General features: G+C 45.2%; 2 protein-coding genes, 1 long non-coding RNA gene and 1 pseudogene across 5 annotated transcripts in view; 2 read left to right on the top strand and 2 right to left on the bottom strand.

Moving 5' to 3' along the window:
• Positions 1-15048, top strand: part of GOSR2 (golgi SNAP receptor complex member 2) — a 221969-nt gene that overhangs the window by 3278 nt on the left and 203643 nt on the right. The window lies entirely within an intron of this gene.
• The window catches only part of NSF (N-ethylmaleimide sensitive factor, vesicle fusing ATPase), a 142859-nt gene that overhangs the window by 66044 nt on the left and 61767 nt on the right, over positions 1-15048 (top strand). The gene's annotated exons all lie outside the window — the stretch shown is intronic.
• LOC311579455 (small ribosomal subunit protein eS25-like) lies at positions 1558-4298 on the bottom strand (annotated as a pseudogene). Its single transcript has one exon. The product of its transcript is annotated as a small ribosomal subunit protein eS25-like (transcript).
• Positions 4494-6455, bottom strand: LOC311579461. Its single transcript, XR_014773160.1, has 3 exons — positions 6101-6455; positions 5479-5545; positions 4494-4545 (listed from the first exon to the last, which is right to left on the bottom strand). It is a non-coding gene; the product is annotated as an uncharacterized lncRNA (long non-coding RNA).

The raw sequence follows: 15048 nt of genomic DNA, 5'->3' as shown, positions 1-15048 counted from the left end.
TTTCCTCTTCTGAAGACCCTACTTCTTGCTCCATTTTCTGTTGCTCTGGCAGAATACCTGAGACTGCTTAGCTTATAAAGGAAACAAGTCTAGTTAGCTCACAGGTGTAAGAGCTGAAAGCCCACGATCAGACAGATGCAGCCGGTAAGGGCTTCGTGCCGGGTTGTAACATAGCAAAACCCAGAAGGACAGACAGACAAGTACAGAGGAGGTGATGTGTGCAGGCCAGGCTCCCCTTGTAGCAGCCCTTAGAGTGAGTAATCGGTTCAACAAGCGTGAGCCTCGCCTACGGCAAGTACTGTTAGCCCACCTCCTCGAGGGAGACGTTACGCCCTCTTAGCAACTTAGTGGCCTCTTTTTAAAAAAAAAAGGTTTTTAGATCTGTTAATTTTCATTTTACATGTATGAGTTTTTGCCTGCATGTATGAGCGTGTACCATATGCATGCCTGATGCCCACAGAGGTCAGAAGAGGGCGTTGGATCTTTGGAAATGGAGATACAGACAATTGTGGTCCACTGTGTAGGTACAGGGACCCACACTCAGGTTCTCTGGAAGAGCAGCAAGAGAAAGCTCTTAACTCCCGAGCCATAGCTGCAGCCCCCAAAAAGTATATTTGGTAACACTAGCTTATTTTGTATTGTCTTGTTTTGTTTGATTTTTTATTTATTTTATTTTATTTTTGACACAGGACCTCTCTATGTAGCCTTGGCTGTCCTGGAACTACGTAGACCAGGCTATTCTTAAACTCACAGAGGCCAATCTGCCTACCAAGTATTGGGATTGAATATGTGTGCCACTATTACCTGGCAACTTAGTGGCCTCTTTAACATCCCTTCACCTCTCAGCATTTTTATCTTGGGGACTATATTTCAGTATGAGTTTTGGAGGGCACATATTTCTTCATTTTGAGGGACTGTTCCAAGTGTCTCCCACATCTTCTGGTGCTTTTCCTATTCAGTAACGCAGTAATCTCTTTCTCTGGCCTACATAAGGAGGCTTTACAGGAGTATACACTTTCAGGCTGGCCTCGAGTGTGCTGAATGTGAGGAGCAGGCAGGCTGAGGCCTAGCTCCAACAGTAGCTGAGCCACCCTGGGGGTTCAGCTCTGTCAGGGAGATGTTCAAGATCCAAGTCTGCCTCTTACTAGATGTCTTCGTGAGAAAGTCATTTAGGCTCCATGCTCTTTCCCAGCGAGAGGAAGAAGAGCACCTTGTCACAGAACTTGTGGTTCACAAGAGAATACACTAATGGCTCAGCCTGATTGAAACGCTACATAACATATGTGTATTTCAAACACTTCATGGTATCCCTTAGTAGGCACAACTTTGATGTGTCTGCTTATCAATTAATTTTTAAATAAAATAAATCAAAGACTATATCAAAGCATTAAAACATCCTTCCCATTTTGTAATTACTTCCATCTCTTGGATCCTATATGCATTTACTGTTTACTTATTTAAAAAATGTTTATATTTTTCAACTTTTGGAGGTCAGCATGCTCGTAGAATACCGAAAATCATAAGAAGTAAGGCCCTAGAAAACTGAATAACAACCAGAAAATTTGAAATACCCTTTTCTTCCTTATATGTGAATGTATACATAGCCGAATAGACGTTTTTTACATGGCTGAGCCCATGTAATATGTATGTCATTTTCCTATATATCATGAATATTTACTAATATAAAATCCCAAAGCCTTGAGTATTTTCACAACCAAGCATATAGTATCAACGAAATTGAAAGTATATTTTACTATCTTTCATGAAAACAAAAATTATCTTAAAACCATAACCAAGAAATATCTTAAAATCAAAATGTCATTCAGCCTCTGGAGAGACATATGGCAGATCAGCAGCTGTGTACTCTGTTCATATAATGTACAATTTAAAACATGGTACATGGTGTCAGAGTGGAAATTTTCAGACACTTTGGTATCAGATTTGCACCATCATCCTATTTGCATAAGCAATGTTTCCATGTGGTTGTTTACTACTGTATTCCTATACTGCAGCCAAAAGGAAGGCGCCGCCTGTCAGTGGTTGTAGTCGCTGTGAGCGTGGACGTACCGGAACGCTCCTCTACTTCTTAACACCCTAGTAAGGATTGATGACACTGCTCAGAGGTGGCTGAACAAGGCTACATCCCAGATGTTTCTTTTCTATTAATTTTGACCAAAAACAAAAACAAAAAAACAAAAATAAAAACAAAAAAACATTTTGCTAAGTGTTTAATTCACTAGCTCCACTTTTATCCTACACCATTATCTGTAAGCATCTAAAAGCTTTGTGTTGTGAAATAAGGGCTGATAAACACAGGCACATTACCAAAACAAAACATGTCTATAAAAGTAGGTTATTATTTGAAAGCCTCTCTGGATTTGAAGATACTGGCAGAGACCTCTCTCCTTGCCGTCTTCCCCACCCGCCCAGTGTGAAAGTGCAGGAATGTGTTCCCTTAAGTCAGTTGATAATGGTCGTTCTCAGACAGGCCTTCCTAACTTAACACAAGGACATCTATAAACCAGTCATTCTGCTACGATTTTTCTAAATAAGTACGTCTCAGCATTGAGGACCTGTTTGGGCCTTACATAGGGAGCTCTGCTAACTCAATGAGCCTTCAGAACAGTGCGTTAGTCTGAATTTATCTAATGAAAACCACACGGGACTTTTCCACGTCCTTTCTCTCCATCGCCTTTGCCACCTAGTGACCAGACAGTATGAAGGTCAGAGAGGTGGAGTTTAATGGTTCTGTTTGAATTCACTTAGAAAATGCTTAAAATGGGGACTGGGGAGAGGGTTCAATTGGTCAAGTGTTCGCCGTACAAGCACGAGCAAGAGCCTCTCTGTTCAGATCCCTAACACTTGCACAAAAGCTAGGTATAGCCCCTGTAACCCCAGTGTTAGGACACCAGTATGGCAGCTCACAGCCATCTGTAACTCCAGTTCCAGGGGAGTCTGACACCCCCTTCTGACCTCTTTAGGCAGCAGGCACACAGAGAGTGCACCCACATACATGTTGACAAAACACTCATACACATAAAATAAATCGTTTCAAAAAACAAGGTAGAGAGTGGGCAAAGCTCACACCCACTGTGAGCCCAAACAGCTCCCCCTCCATTAAGTGGCTTGTGTTGGGTATTTGCTCACAGGAAACAACAGTACAGTCCTGGAATAGCCGCTCAGATCACTGCAGGACCAGCTGGCCCCACCAGAGACTGTCAGCCTTGTGTCATCTTCTCCAGCACCAGGTCCCAAGGCGCAGCTAGTCCACACACCTGCCTTTTGTTTGAATCTTCTGCCTCTCCAGGTGACGCTACCTAGGTTAAGGTGAAGTATTTCTGTGAGCAGCTCTGGTTTTCCTGAGGCCACACAGAAGGAGAACACACCTACTTCTCCTTCCTCGTGAACACTCTTAAGGTCTGTGAAGAAAGCAGTTCTGCCAACCTCAGCTCTCCCCAGATCCATTGTTTCTCCAATGCACACTTCCTAGTCAGGCTGGTCCCTGCAGCTGCCTTCTAGAATCTTCTTTTAGTCTTCTTTTAGCCCTTTAGCATCCTACACGCCCAGAGTTCAATGGAGTATTGTGAGTGTCAAGTGTGAGTCTGGTAGACCCAGCCGCCATCTTTTGGTGGTTCTAGCCCAGGCTGAGACCATCAACATTTTGTTTTTCATTTTTTTTTTTTATTTAATAAAGTTTTATCTTCCCAAATGTACAGCTGATTTAGCCTGCTTATGCATCTTCACCAACAGCTGGAGCATCTCCACCCTTTGTGTTTCTTGTGTAAATTACTTGGGTTCTGTGCTTCAAAACCAGCTTGATAAGTCCTTTACTAAGCAGCTCATGAAGGGCTGCCCTGGCCAAGGAACCTCGGATCTTCAGTCTCTCAGAGACCACAGCTGGAGCAATAAGCTTATAGTTGGGAACTTCCTTACAGAGTTTGTCGTATGTGGCTTTGTCAAACAGGACTAAATTGTTGAGCTTGTCCCGAACTTTGCCTTTGGACCACTTCTTCTTTTTGGCCACCAGACTTATTTACTGGGTCTTTGTCTTTTTTGGCCGACTTTCCAGCTTCTTTCTTCTTCTTGTCGTCCTTGGGCGGCATGGCGAAGCTAGGAGAGTGGCGATGACCACTGCGGCCTCACTGAGATGTCGGAAAAAAACCATCAACATTTTAGACATCCTCGTTCAGTCTTCATCCTATTAAATTTACTACTGAGTAAAACCACAAGTTGCCATTCACAAATCCTCCTCTCTCCCCATTGCACGCAAATAGAAGAAACTTTCATTTACTCCTTGTAATGTGATCTCCTTAGACTTGCTCGGTCAACCACCACTGTCCAAGGGTAAGAAATGCATTCTTATCAGCTTGTGATTGGTGCAGGCCAAGAACATACGCACCCGAGGGTGCTGCATTATGAGTGTATGTAACTCCATCCAGAGTGTCCTCTGGTTTGCTTTTAGAGACATGTAAGGGCACATGTTAAGTACTCACCTACCTCAGGTCCCCTCCAGACTTCATGAATTTCCATTTCTTGGAGCGATGCCTGGAAATATGCATTTAAATAACCCCTGTGGGACTTTGATACACATTGTTTTGTCAGTTGCTACTGTAATTATTGAAGAATTGAGCCCAAAAGATGTGCCCAAAATCAGATAATGTTAATTAAGGGAGTGACTTTTTTTTTTTTTTGCCAGCCTAGGCTGGCCTTATATTCATGTGTTTAGCCTAGGTTGGCCTTGAACTGACAGCAATCTAAATCTAAAGTCTCCTGAGCACTGGGGTTACAGACGTGTGACCCCCCCATGCCTGGCTTAAGGCTGTGACTTGTGAGGACCAGAAGAGCACGGACTAGAGTAGAGGTCCCAGGTGAGAGAAGAGAAGCCATAAGTCATAAGAGCAGACAGTGTGTTTCAGCTGGAGCCGAGGTCCCATAAAGCGGCAAGGCCATAAGGCCGAGGGGCAGAGGAAACAGGAGGGCAAACTGTAGGCTGATGAAACCAGAAAGCAGCCGATGCCAGGTGGCAGCAAGGCAGGGCCTGCTGCAGAAGCAGCATGATCTTTGTCATCAAGAATTCGTGAAATACCGGGCAACACCCTAGGAGGGAGTGTAAGAGGGTGGGGGTGTCAGCAAAGATTAGTGGGGAGGGTTGCTCCACACATCCCATCTCTCACTCGGGGCTATCTGATGAGAAGATCTATACCAATTTCAGTTGACTAATTTGGGTATAGACCAGTCAGATGGTAGACAGCTAGCACAGCTGCTTGCAGCTGCTTGGCGCTCAGGGCAATGGGTCTTTTTCACTTGTTCAGAGTGGAGCTCAATGTGCCCTGGGCACTTTAGAGTCGGCAGCTGCATACCTGACCTAGACAGAATGACGTCAAGAGACTGGGGTCCGCAGTGCAGCGGTCTTCATATTAAACGTCTCCTTAAGGGTTTAGAAAGCACACAGATGAAGGGGTGTGGAGGCCGACCTACCTTCCACGCTGATCAACAAACAGTACTTTGAAACAGAAGTTGATGAACATCATGCTCCATGTCCTTCCTGCATGGCGAGAGAAAGGAAAGCCAGCCCTGGGGAGGTGTTCAGGGTTTAAGGCATGCGCCTGAGTTTGGCTCCCAGCACTGGTGTCCTGTAGCTCACAGTGGCCTGTAACGCCAGCTCCCTGGCATCTGATGCGCACTTCTCACCTCCACCAGCCCAGCTCTCACATATACATAAAAACATGCACACAGTTAAAAGTAAATCTTGCTGGGTGTGGTGGCACACACCTTTAATCCCAGCACTGGGGAGGCAGAGGCAGGTGGATCTCCATGGGAGGCTAGCCTGGTTTATGAGACGAGTTCCAGAACAGCCAGAACTACATGGATAGACCCCGTCTCAAAATAAATAAATAAATAAATAATATAACCAAGTCTTTTAAAAAAACATTCTGTACTCTGAAAAAAGAAATTTAAGTAGAGCTCGTGCTTGTTTCAATTAATACTTTCTAAAGACACAAGCTGAAATTATGGAAACTTAATGAGATCGAGCATTAATACCAGCTGGGACTGAACCGTGTAACAAATCCATGCACTTTTTAGTGTTGAACATTCAAACCTGGTTTGCACAACTGCTTCGAGAAGCTTGCGAGACTGGTGACGATGCCCCGACTTGCACTGGCCTCGACAGACTCCTCCTTGGCAAGCAGCGTTGTCTGTGTTTGAGCTGGGAGCCACTTGGGATTCCCCTTCAAGTATCGCTGATCATTCATACCCTGCCCCCACCCCTAAAAAGCATTAGGCGCTCCCAGCCCAATGCTCACTTGATAGAGATCGCTTCTAATTTATTGACATCCCGACAATGAGTTTTCCCCCATTGAAGACTGTCAGTGTCGCTGACAGTCTTTTCTTGATGCAGTCAGCCTCTCTTGGTGACATCTAGGGAAAAAGAAGCCGTTATCTAACTCACACTAAAGAAGACAAGCTTGGCAAATCCAGCGTATCTCATTTTGGACAGTATTTTCAAAGGTTATAAACAACAAACGTTACTGTTTATCCATCCGGTTGTAGAACTGAGACATTGTCATCTTTACAGTGCTACTTTAAGGAAATGATGATGAGCTGATTAGATACCCTGTAATATTCTTGTGTGTTATCTTCATCCGTGGGGCCGGAAGTGCCTGTCATTGTGGCGAAGGCCTGTTCTGGGTAGACTTTTAGGCTGTCTGTGGTGCACACCTTACTTCTCTCGTCAAGTTTACCCCCACCAGAACCTTTGCACGTATGTTAACATCTGGGTCGCAGTGTGTCTCCTGATTTCGTATGTTGCTGAAGGATTGTTGATTTAGCTAAGAGACCAGTAGTTAGTTAGAAAGGGAAACATAACACGTAGCTGGTTCCCCTCAAGCTAAGGGGAAACATGCACTGTGCTAGTCTAGAGGGCAGCGATACACTTTTGGGCAAATACTGAGCAGTGGCTCATGTGGTTCCCAGGAGAGTCAGGTCCTGTCAGGTGAGCACAAGCAGAGCAAAAGGTGTGTGCCCCCAAAGAGCCATCGTCAGCGCTCTAACTCTGGTATAGACTTGAAGAGGCGCTGCAGCTGGGGAAAGGAAGAAAGCGTTGGAAATGAAACCCACATACCATCAATGGGAGCAAAGGGGACCTGACCACCGTGGTGGCTTGGCTTTCGTGGAGGGGTCTGCATGCTGACCCTGTGAGCTCAGAGAACCCTAGAGACTGGTGGGCTAGCCTGTGCTTGTGGTGCGGAGAAGCAAGAGAATCAACTCCGATAGTCCGTCTGGAAGAGCAGCTAACACTGGGAGATCCTGACTTGGCTAATGCGCTGGCAACATCCTGTGGAAAGGCTCCAGTGTGGTGAAAGCGCTGTGGCGCTCATGGGGAGCTTGAGTTTCATCAGTGCACCAGACGCTGTAATTCTCAGCGTTCTGTGACAGCAGTGCAAGACGGCCACCTCGTCACTCTCGCGGGTAATCAGCAGAAGCAAAATAGTCGCTTGTTTTGAGCTTTATGGTTGCATCTAATGTGATCTAATTCTTTAATTTTTTTTAGATTTATTTATTATTTATATAGTATTCTGCCTGCATGTACACCTATGTGTTAGAAGAGGGCATCAGATCACATTATAGATGGCTGTGAGCCACCATGTGGTTACTGGGAGTTGAACTCAGGACCTCTGGAAGAGCAGCCAGTGCCCTTAACCTCTGACAATCTAATTCTTAAGTAGCAGTTGACGGTCTGGTTCTGTTTCATTATGCATCCATAGCTAGAAGATAAAAATAAGCTAATACTACTTAGCAGCAGATATTTAGGTATTATCACTGTGTATCAGCAGCTGCTTTTTGTGGGTTTTGCTTGATCATCACAGTGACCTTCAGGTACTTACTAATATTATTTCTACCCAATAAGTGGAAAACCAGGATTTTAATCTAGATAGGCAGATTCCAGCATCGCTACTGTATGTTCGCACATTTGTGTGTGTGTGTGTTTGTGTGTGTGTGTGTGTGTGTAGAACATGGAGCACGTATGTGCAAATGCATATGGAGGCCAGAGGTTAATATCAACTGTCTTTCTCAGCAGTTTTTTTTTCTATTTCCTCTGTTATGTTTTAGATTATACTATAATTACATGACTTCTCCCTTCTCTTTCCTCCCTAGAGTCCCTACTTAAAAAACAAAAAATAAAAAACAAACAAACAAACAACCCCTACTTTTTAAACAATATAAATAACAGAGTGTAGCACAAAAGACCATCTTTTTATTCTGAGATTACTTCTGTCATTCCTTTTGATATTAAGTGTGTTTACTTATATGAAACATGGTCATAATGTATTTATTTATTTTTAAGACCAAGTCTCACTGTGTTACCCTGCCTATCCTAGAACTCATAATATAGACCAAGCTGGCCTTGAACTCATAAAGATGCACCTGCCTCTGCCTCCTGAGTCCTGGGATTAAAAGCATACATATTTTTTTTAAAGAAATCTTTAACTGGTAAAAAAGAAAACAACAACAAACTATAAACAACAAACAAATAAGCTATATAACACAATTGCAGCATTTCTCCCTAGTTTTTTTTTTTTTTTTTTAGGGGGGAAGGGCAGTTCTTGTATATGAGGAGACATTTTGTTTTATTTTGTGGGTGTGGTTATTGCTTTGAGTCTGGGTCTCACTTACATGGTCCCAAATGGCCTCAAACTATTGTTGTTGTTGTTGTTGTTGCTGCAGCATGTGCACATGCCATAGGTCACATGTGGAGGTCAGAGACGACCTGCAGGCGTTGCTTCTCTCCTTCTGTCATGTGGGTTCCAGGGACCCAGCTCAAGTCATCAGGCTTTCTGGAGAACATCTTTACTCACTGAGCCATCTCACCAGCCTTCCCCAGTCCTCTCCATCCTCCTGCCTCCACCTTCTGAGCACTGGGATTGCAGTTGTGCACCACCACGTCTGCCCCTTACCTGTTTTGAAACATGTTTGGTTTTTTTTTTTTTTTTTTGGTTTTTCAAGACAGGGTCTCTCTGTGTAGCCTTGGCTGTCCTAGAATAGCTTTGTAGACCAGGCTGGCCTCGAACTCACAGCGATCCGCCTGCCTCTGCCTCCCAAGTGCTGGGATTAAAGGCGTGCGCCACCACGCCCGGCTTGAAACATTTGGTTTTGTTTTCTAGTTTGTGAAGTCCAAGTCTAAGATTCGGTCCACAGAGTGAGTTCCAGGGCAGCCAGAACTACACAGAGAAACATTGTCTCGAAACTCCCCTTACTCCCCACTAAAAGATGCAGCTTTGTGCTGCGGAGTCTATGAAATGTCTAGAACCCATTTTTCATCCCTTAGTTTTGATGGTTTGGCATGCTCCTGGTTCCCGGGTAACAGACTCCAGGAGACATGGCCTCAGCCTCTGCCACTGCCGCCACCACACTGTCTCCTCCTCCTCTTCCTCTCTTCCCCCATTCCTTGACTAATCTGGAAAGGAGATCCATCCTGATAAGCCACCTGCCTAAATCCTGCCTCTGTGTGGACAGTTCTTGAAAGTGAGCTTGGTGCCTGCTTATAGTACTCAGTAAAGAAGGGCGCCTCAACCCAAAGTGCTCTGGCTCTGATATAGGACCCTGTAGCCCAGGTCAGCATGACTCTCCTGAGTGTGTGTGTGTGTGTGTGTGTGTGTGTGTGTGTGTGTGTGTGTGTGACTTCTCTCAGGGGATACAGTTCTCTTACTCTACCATGTGGGTCCTAGAAATTGAACTCAGAGCTCAGGTCACGAGGCTTGGTTGCAGCTGCCTTTACCCTCTGAACCATCTTGCCAGCCCCCGACTAAAAAACCTTTCCACTTCTTATCCAGATTATTCAGTAGTGTTTTCAGTGTTCCAAGGTTTCCTTTTCTTTCCTCCCTCCCTCCCTCCCTCCCTCCCTCCCTCCCTCCCTTGTTGCATGGGGTGGGGGTGAGGATGAGGTGTGCATGTGCCATGGCACACGTGGAAATCTGAGGACAATTTGCTGGTTCTCTCTTTCCACTGTGTGGGTTCTGGGTCTCGAATTTAGGACATCAGGCTTGGCAGCAAGTGCTTTTACCCACTGAGCCATCTTGCTGGCTCCTGTAGATACTGTTTTTGTTTGTGTTTCTAATGCTGTGCCGGTCAAACCCAGATCCTTGCACGAACTAGGTAATTAATTGCCTTGCCTGAGCTGCGTCCCCATTCCTCAGAGCCTTTTATTTAGTCTCCATGAGTCAACCTCGGAGAGTTTCGGAATCACCTCAACTGTGTGGAAATGCTTGTGAGTGTTTTCCTGGAGAGATCCATTCGACTGTTCATGGGAAAGAACGGAGGAATAAGATGAGCATGACGTTGTAATTCTACAATATAGGAGACTTGGGCAAGAGGATCAGGAGTTGAAGCCTAGCTTGAGCTGTATGAAATCCTGTCTCAACGAAACAAAATCAACACACACACACACACACACACACACACACACTCACTCATACACACTCACACACACTCACACATTCACACTCACACACTCACACACACACACTCACACACTCACACACACACACACACTCACACACACTCACACACGGGGAGGAGCGGGAATGAGAATGAATGACAGAATATGTCAACTTAAGGAATGCCCACCAGTTTCCTTTTCTTCTTCTATGTCTTCCCTTTTATATTTAATTTACTGGCCTGGGTCGGGTGCTGATTACGGGAGACCTACACAACTGTTAGGGGAGCAGGCTAGGATCAGAGGGCACCCATCCCCCCCGAGCGGAGCCCGGGAAAGCTCAGGAAAAAGCCGGCCATCAGCATCAGAGTGAGGCTTCTTCCTCAGGCCTCTGGGTCCCACAGAATTTGAAGTGATATGAAGGTTAAGCTGGCCAAAATCCAGTCAGCTAGCAAAATCAGTGTCTGCAGAAAAGGCTGAGTACTGAGCTGGGTGTGGTGGCAATACCCCTTTAAGCCCAGCACTCGGGAGGCAGAGGCTGGTGGATTGCTGTGAGTTTGAGGCCAGCCTGTTCTACAAAGAGAGTCCAGGACAGCCAAGGCTACACAGAGAAACCCTGTCTTGAAAAAAAAAACAAACAAACAAAACAAAAAGGCTGAGTCCCTTCATCTACCCTTCCACCCTGTGCAAGTTCAAAACTCATGGAGGAGTTGGCAAGATGGCTCAGTGGCTAAGGGTGATTGCTGCTAAGCCTGATGACCTGAGTTCAATCCCCAGGACCCACGTGGTGAGAGAAGAGAATCAATTCTTTCCAGTTGCCCTCTGACCTCCCTATTCTAACCATGGCATGTTTGTGCATTTCCCAACCAAATAAAGACATAAAACTTTCACTCGCTGGCGCGGTGCGATGGCCTGCCACAGAGCCTGCCAGTCTCTAGGCGGCTCCAAGGCTCTCCTCTAGCAGGTCACTGCTGGCTTCTGTGTCCGTACCTTTGTGCCTGTGGCCCCCTTCAGTCCCTCTTTACGGTATCGTTCCCTTTCCACTGCCCAAACACGACCCCTGCGCATCTTTCCAGTATCCTTTTGTTCCTGTGTCCAGTCCTAATTTTCTGCTGTTACCTCGGCAGAATCAGTCTTTCTTGGGAAGATGCCAAAGATACCTCATACGTTTCACTGATACGCTGTGGTATAGTGTAGATGCTTGCCTTCTGTCTTTCCTGCTAAGCCAGGAATTCCATGCAGGTGGGACCTGCTCTTTGTATGTCTGTGTCCCTGACACCTACCTTAGTGCTTCATCCCAACAGGAGCTTAATACACTTTTGTGTTGAGCGGAATCAGTTTTTATGACTCACTGAAAATTAGAGACCAGTGCTTATTTAATAAGTCAGGAAAGACTATAATAATAGTAATAACAAGGTCTCGTTTCCACCGCTTATTCAAATAACTGATTTTTTTTTTTTGGAAGCTGGATTTTGAAATCTTCTTGTCAGTGTGTATTTCTTTGATATGCTAGAAAGGATTCCAGTCCTGATACTGCCTTGAAGCCGCAAAGGCTTCCTGTTGACGTTACACGTGCTGTATTGTCATTTCAAGGACAGCATATAATGTGTTTCATAAACCTGCATGCCAGCCTTTTCTCTTAATTTTCATGGCAATATTTTGTGAACTATTTATAAGATCTGAGTTAGTTTAATTCAAACCACATTAAGCTAAGCATTTTCCATGTTTAGATTCTGGTTTTCACGTACAGTTTGTTTTGCTAAACTGCAAAGCTTGGTCACTGCAAATAGGTTTTATTATGGGTTTTGTTTGTTTGTTTTGTTTTGTTTTACTTTTACAGACTTGAATTAGTTCAGTAATGAGATCCGTCAATTAAGAGCTTCAAATAATTTTGAAAACTGTATCTTCTCCCTCAGACTCTGCATTTGGAGAAAAAGACTCAATTTACTTATTTGGCTCTTTTTTGAGTGTATGCTATGGGCTAAGCATTATGCTAGGTCACTTGTGATTCAAGATCAATAAAACAGTATTTCCCCTTTAACAGCACACCATCCCAGAGAGAAGGTAGATAAACAAATGACTGAAATGTAAGCCTCAGAGAAGAGACAGGAAAACTCCTCCTTTGAGAGCCAAGGTTGAGGTTAAGGATGGATGCGTCTGCTGGCCAGTGTCTGCTGGCGAGGCAGAGAGCTGCGGGGAGGTCACGATTGATAATCTCTTTTTTTAAATATGTGAAGTGGGAATCTAGGTCATCTCTGAGAAGAGTTAGAGGCACGAGGTAGCTCTTGAGAAGAACTGAGTATTTCAATAATTCATAAGGAGAATTAGAGAAGATATAACAAAGGCGACTAAAGGATGGCATGTGGCATGAGAAAGCTGCTAGAGAGCGGAGCTGAAATCGTGTGGTGTGGGGGAGGAGGCTCCGTCAGTCAGCACCGTGCTGTAATTTGCTCCAGCTCTGCTCCATGGCCATATTGTGCTCGGGGCTCACAGGACAGGGCTCACTGAAGACGTGAAAAGCCTTTCCAAGGAAGCGCGGCCTATCCTGGAAGAGGTTTCCTTAAGAGGAGGCTGGCACACTTGGAGAAAGTCAAGACGAGACGAGACTAGGCCTGGCCCCTGTGGGTCCTCTGCAAACCTTGCTGCTGCTCTCTTTCCTCCTCTTCTGCTTCATGGTTGTTTACTTTTATGTGAATGAAGGTTTTGCCTGCATGTATGTAGGTACACTATGTATCATGCCTGGAGAGGGCATTGACTCACTGGAACTGGGGTTACAGACAGCTGTAAGCCACCATGAGGGAGGCCACAGGGACCTGAACCCAGATCCTCCGGAGGAGCAGCCAGTGCTGTTAGGCACCGAGCCCTCTCTGCACTTCTTTCATTCCCACCATCTGCCTATGGTCTGTGCAGTCAACCAGTAACAATTGGCTTGAAGAGGAAAATTAGGAGTCAGTTTCCAAAGCCTAGTTGTCCTGGAGGCTTGGGTGTGGGCTGTGATTGGTGGTGCCAGGCTCCAGGAGAAGAGCCAGGCTTACCCATAATGCAGTATGAACCTTCTGCTTGAGGGCTGGGCCAAAGGTCAAAGATATTTTCCCGCCCGTGGTTCTTGGGCGGATCTTTACTCTGTGATGAGAAAGGTTGCGGTGCCAAGCTTTCACAAGTTTCTGGTAAGTTCTCTTTCTGCCTGTGAGCTTAATGAGGAGTGCAGATCTCATTGTTTTCAAGATTTTTTTCCCCCAGACAGGGTTTCTCTGTTTAGCCCTTGCTGTCCTGGACTCAGCTTTGTAGCCCAGGCTGGCCTCGAACTCAAAGCGATCCGCCTGCCTCTGCCTCCCGAGTGCTGGGATTAAAGGTGTGCGCCACCACACCTGGCAAGAATTTTTAATTTTTAATTGTTCTTGAGATAGAGATGCTACATTTTGATGTCACTGGCAACCGAAAAGATCTTCCTTCTCATAGTCTCGCTTCAAGTACTTAGTTGCATCCTGTGGTTTATTTTACTTGCACTCAGTGATTCCACAGTACGTTTTCCCTTTAAAGATAGAATTTTTGCAACTCTAATTTCAGATAAGGACAAGCCGTTCTTCGCGGGAACACACTCTGTGCTGCATTTCCAGGGTTTATTTCCACCTATAGCAATAAGGATAGCACTGAAGTCTAATAAATTTGTTTTGTTTTGGTTGCTCTGTGTAGCCTTGGCTGTCCTAGACTCACTCTGTAGACCAGGCTGGCCTTGAACTCACAGAGATCCATCTGCCTCTGCCTCCCGAGTGCTGGGATTAAAGGTGTGTGCCACCACACCGGCTCTAAAGTTTAATAATTACTTCACAGGGATATATACATATATATGAACATGTTCAACAGAATCCATGGACCATAACAGTGAAATGGTGAAGGTCAGTGTCCCCAGAAGAGTAAAGAGAAGTTACACAGGTCGTTGTCATCTTAAGAACTGGCGCAGACAGCCATGTAGGGTAGACTAGAGACCCCCTGGGGAGTCTAGATGATCACTCTTGCTAGTTTGGTTTGTAAGTGGCAAGTCATTGAATAACTTTTTGAAACTTCATTTGTACCTGGGTGGCCCTAAAAAGTCATACACGTGTGTCAGGTGACATTTGTCACTGAAGACATATATTCTTTTCGCAAAATTGGTGCCGTCCATCTAGACCTTGGAACCCTTCTGTACCCATCCAACCCAGACACGCCTGCTTCCTCTCCATGTTTGTTTTGGCTTGTCAACCTGTTATCTTGTGACTAAGACGTCGCTCCCACAGCCCACTGTATGGTTATAGATGTCTTTGCCATTAGACGTTCTTCCTGATCGCCAAGGGTAAGGAAGCAAGTCAAAGAGACAGTTCCAGAGTAAAAGTGATAGCTTCTAAGTGATAGAGAGTTTTCAAAAACTCTGCAACTTGCAGCTTCCCTCTTCAAATACAGCAGCAGCTAGGACTGGTTTCTGGGTTTTCTGTTTGAAGCAGTGTAAGAGGCTTGACTGTTGATCCTCGTCTGTTCAGAGCACATGGGTATTAAAGTATGTAAGTGACCGGGGCGGTCTGTCCTGAAGTGTATGTGAAGGAAAAGGCAGCCCTTCCTTTGGGCACCATCCTCGATTT

This window comes from Acomys minous (assembly GCF_964271855.1).
Source record: "Acomys minous genome assembly, chromosome: 12".
Classification (NCBI taxonomy): domain Eukaryota; kingdom Metazoa; phylum Chordata; class Mammalia; order Rodentia; family Muridae; genus Acomys; species Acomys minous.
This window is presented reverse-complemented; position numbering and strand designations above follow the sequence as displayed.